This window comes from Castor canadensis, chromosome 14 (genome assembly GCF_047511655.1).
Source record: "Castor canadensis chromosome 14, mCasCan1.hap1v2, whole genome shotgun sequence".
NCBI classification, from domain to species: Eukaryota; Metazoa; Chordata; class Mammalia; order Rodentia; family Castoridae; genus Castor; species Castor canadensis.
Genome location: NC_133399.1, coordinates 28,394,647 through 28,399,241, shown reverse-complemented (window position 1 = coordinate 28,399,241; position 4,595 = coordinate 28,394,647). Strand labels below are relative to the sequence as shown.

The window sequence follows — 4,595 nt, the reverse complement described above, 5'->3', positions numbered from 1 at the left end:
TGATATATAAATAATAGATTATGTCTTGTATTATGAATTCATCACTTGCTAACATCTTAAGGGAATATTATCACTCTAATGAAATCCCAAACCATTGCATCAACTAGAATCCAACTCATATAATAATGCTGAGTATCAGAGATACTAATGACCACCATATCTCACAGAAACAAGATATAGTAAAGGTGGAGGTGAAAAAATTAAGTTGTCAGTTTCCTGGTATGACTCACTATTTCATTGATTATTATCCATCTGGAAGGTAGAGCAAAGGTCCAGAATTCTAGATCACATTTTTGCTTTATGAATATTACCTTGTTCTTATTTCCTAAGGAATAATGAAAATAAATCCTGAATTCAAATATATTTTTAAGATTAAGAAGAGATGTTGCTAGATGGGAGGAGAATTGGACAGCTCCAAAGATATCCTGGAGTTTGGCAAGACAGAGGTCCATGGTGACCATTCCTTTGGTAAGCTGTGTTTCTGATCTAAGATATCATTCCTATATTTCAGGCAACAGGTGCCAACCAACTCTGTGATCTACTTAGAACCCCTACTTGGAAGAGGATAGTGAAATTTGATCACTCCCAAGAGAGACAGGGAAGCATAAATGGGACTTGGGTTTCAAGAGAACAAAATGCAGAAATTATTCATGCAAGGTTCCCTACATCTTAAATGAGATGGCCCAATTCAATCATATCTTTGCATTTTGGACTTACAATCTGTTGTTAATTACATAAATGTTTGTGGCCTATTTGTTTGGAAAAATAATGGTTACATTGAATTTTTACATGAAAAAATTTTGTGGGACACATACTTAAATCATGAGAGCTCTCACATGGGACTCACATTTTTGTTATCCTCATCATGATAAGCATAATTCCTTTGGAGGGTTTAGAAATAGTTTACAGACTAACATTTCTGCTGTTTTGGGATGTTAGCTATGAGAGGAAGAGCCAGTGTAGAGGGAAGCTGAGATTTAAATGGGAGTTTTGTCACTTCCATGAAAATCAATTACATAAAATTCCAAGCCTCACTGTCAAAACTCAATATTGGTATCTTCCCATGTTCCTAATCAACTTTCCTGTTGGTAATCATGATGATAAAACAATGATTTCAATAGACCTTCCTCCATCCATCCTCTCACACAGAACTTAATAGGTTAAGCTCTTTTTTTGCCATATAATGACCATGAAGCTTGGATCCAAAACCCTTCCTCTGCCTGAGATTCAGTGATATCTACAACCCCAGCACCAGAATTGATATGAACACTGCCAGATAGGAACTTTCTGATGCAGACAACAAAAGTGGTTGAAATGGGGTACATTGCCAACAGTACTGGAACCATTAAAACTGAAGTTGGGAAGCTGTGTCTTTGCTCCAGGACATTGGTGTACCTCTAATCCCCACATCCACCAGGATCAAAGCTCCTGCACTCAGGACTTGGTGGGGCCGTGCCCTGTCTACTTCTCCATCTGGTTAATCATTTTTTATAACATTCTCTAATAAACTGATAAAGTTTACATTCAAGGAAAGAGGAAATAATCCAGAAAAGGAAAACAAATCAAGATGTGTAGATCTGTGGCCGTCAGGTTGTGGTTTTTGACAGATCGTTGCATCAGGGAAGACTATCCCCAAAAAGAGATCTTACAAGCTTTGAAGGCCAAATGTTGTGAGGAGGAGCTGGACTTCAGGGCGGTAGTGATGGATGAGGTGGTATTGACAATTGAGCAAGGAAACCTGGGTCTACAGATCAATAGAGAACTAATCTCTGCTTACCCCCAGGTGGTGGTAGTGAGAGTTCCAACCCCTTGGGTGCAAAGAGATAGTGACAGCACTGTTTTGCACCATGTAGAGAAGATGGAATGCAGATTGATGAACCCACCTCAAGCCATCCTGAACTGTGTTAATAAATTCTGGACATTTCAAGAGTTAGCTGGCCATGGAGTTCCTCTACCAGATACTTTCTCTTATGGTGGCTATGAAAATTTTGCTAAAATGATTGATGAAGCAGAAGTACTGGAGTTCCCAATGGTAGTGAAGAATACAAGGGGTCATAGAGGCAAAGCTGTCTTTTTGGCATGGGATAAGCACCATTTGGCTGATCTAAGCCATCTTATTCGTCATGAAGCTCCATACCTGTTCCAGAAGTATGTTAACGAGTCTCATGGGCAGGACATGCATGTCATTGTTGTGGGAGGCCATGTGGTTGGAACCATGTTACGTTGCTCAACAGACGGGAGGATGCAAAGCAACTGCTCATTAGGTGGTGTGGAGATGCTGTGCTCATTGAGTGAACAAGGGAAGCAGCTAGCCATCCAGGTGTCTAATATTCTGGGCATGGATGTGTGTGGCATTGACCTGTTGATGAAAGATGACGGCTCCTTCTGTGTCTGCGAGGCCAATGCAAATGTAGGTTTCATCACCTTTGATAAGGCTTGTAATCTAGATGTAGCTGGTATCATAGCGGACTATGCCGCCTCCCTTCTGCCCTCTGGCCAGCTCACCCGGCATATGTCCCTGCTCTCCATGGTGTCCACGGCCAGTGAAACTAGTGAGCCAGAGCTGGGTACCCCAGCCAACACTGCTGTTGACAACATGAGTGCACGTTCCAGCTCTGTCAACAGTGACACTGAAAGCATGGAGAGAGAGCTGTTCACCAAGCTCCCAGGAGGCCTGTTCAACATGAACCAGATGCTAGCCAATGAAATCAAACTCCTGGTGGAGTGACTCCACTGGTAAGTAATTAATCAACAAAACTCTTGTAAAACTTTCCTTTCTCTTCCCCCCACCCTTTCTTTTTTAACCAACTTGCAATGCTGTTCATGGAGGATGCTCAGGAGAAAGAGAAAAGTAGTAGGATTGGTTAGAAGAAGGGGGAAACACATGAGACATCTGCTAGTAAGATGTTACTGACTTTCACTTACAGATCCTACAGAAAGCCAGAAGAGGTGGGATTTAGAAATATGGCAGGCTTTTGTAGTTAATCTTTTAAATCACTAAGAAATGTTATGCTCTCAGGCCATGAGGAACATGACAGTTGTATTCATGGTCCCTTGCTTTTTTTATACAAAATTATTTTGGTTCAGATATCTGATAGCATAACTTTACATTGTGTTGTAAAATTTGTAAAGAGAGGAAAACATCTGCCTATATTACAGAAATTTTTTAATATACAAATCTGAAAATTCTGCCATTTCCCTGTTGGCTAGCAGCTAAAGCTAAAGCTCATAGTTTATTAAATCTCAAGGGGCTATTTTATTGGGATTTCTCATTTTTATGTTTTGTCTTTTTTTCCCTTAATTTGGGTGGGTGGGCAAAATGACTATAACTCAATAAAGGCTTTTTAATGACAGAATTGGCATGTTTGCATGATGGAAGGAAAATGAACAGTATTGCAATGTCTGGTATAGAAAATAACATTTACTTAATGTAGATAAAGTTACACTAGTTTAAAATATGTGCATTGACTTGTATTTGTTAGTGTTTTAGTCTTTTTTGAAAACTATGCTCTGTTTATGTTGCAACTTTTTTAATACATGCTAGTCTAACATTTCCTGCTCTATGCCTGCATCTTTAGTAGTGGCCAAAGTGAAGAAAGTGCTGCCCTTTTTGTCAACAAGACACTGACTTGAAACATGTATATTTAAAAGCTTTCTTTTTCTTTTTTTTTCTTTTGGTGGGTTGGACATTTAAAGAATAAAGACAAGGAAAACTTATTTAGAAGGCACATCAAAGTCATTTAAGTTCTTAAGTATAAAGCTGAAGTAGTTTTCTAAAGTCAGCATTATACATTTCATTTTTCACATTTTACAAGGGAGCATATATGTATGTGTGTGCACGCATACATGTGTATGTGTTTTGCTTTTTGTTTACACAACCAAACAAAAAGAATAGATTCTAGAGAATGGAGCATGATGGGAAACAGTTTTTTACTTTAAAACACAAGATGAGTTGTTTTCATGACTTAGATTCCACTGGGGTAGAGATAGTCACCTAAAGACATAAGGAATATAGTTGTTTTTTAGAACTTTTTGTGTGTGGGTGTTTGCTTTCTTTGTTTCTAGACTGTTTAGCATATGATTTATTCAAGGCTATGTGCTTTTCTTCAATGCTTATAGCTATGCATTTGCTCTTTTTACACATGGGATTTTGGGTAGGGTGAACTGGATGCTTTTGTTTGGGGGTTTATTTAAGCATATTGAGTCTCATACAGCCCTACCTTTAAGCAAGCCTTCAATACTGATCACTCTTTATAGTCCTTTAGTTTTCAGAATTTATAAAAGCCCCCAAACTGCATATAATATGAGCCTTTGAGACATGGGTAAAAGTATCCCAACAATGCGTTTGGAAGGTATGTTAAGAAATGGAGGTGCTACAGAACTCAGCATAATTTTTAAGCAGCAAGTTCCATCTCCCTACAAATCCTCTGAAGCTTTTACTGAAGCCCATTCTTGCCTCTTCAGTGCTATATTCCTTCAGATGGACCTTAACATTATTTCTCGGACATTACTCGAGAGACGTCAAGGCAATAATAAAAGATCAGTATTAACCAGCTCTGACAGATTGGATAATGCTTAATTGTACAATTTTTGCC

The 4,595-nt window shown here is 38.6% G+C and overlaps 1 pseudogene; it reads left to right on the top strand.

Annotated features, from left to right (window-relative positions):
* The first annotated feature begins 1,540 nt into the window (after positions 1-1,540).
* LOC109677833 (beta-citrylglutamate synthase B pseudogene) lies at positions 1,541-4,362 on the top strand (annotated as a pseudogene).
* The last annotated feature ends 233 nt before the right edge of the window (positions 4,363-4,595 follow it).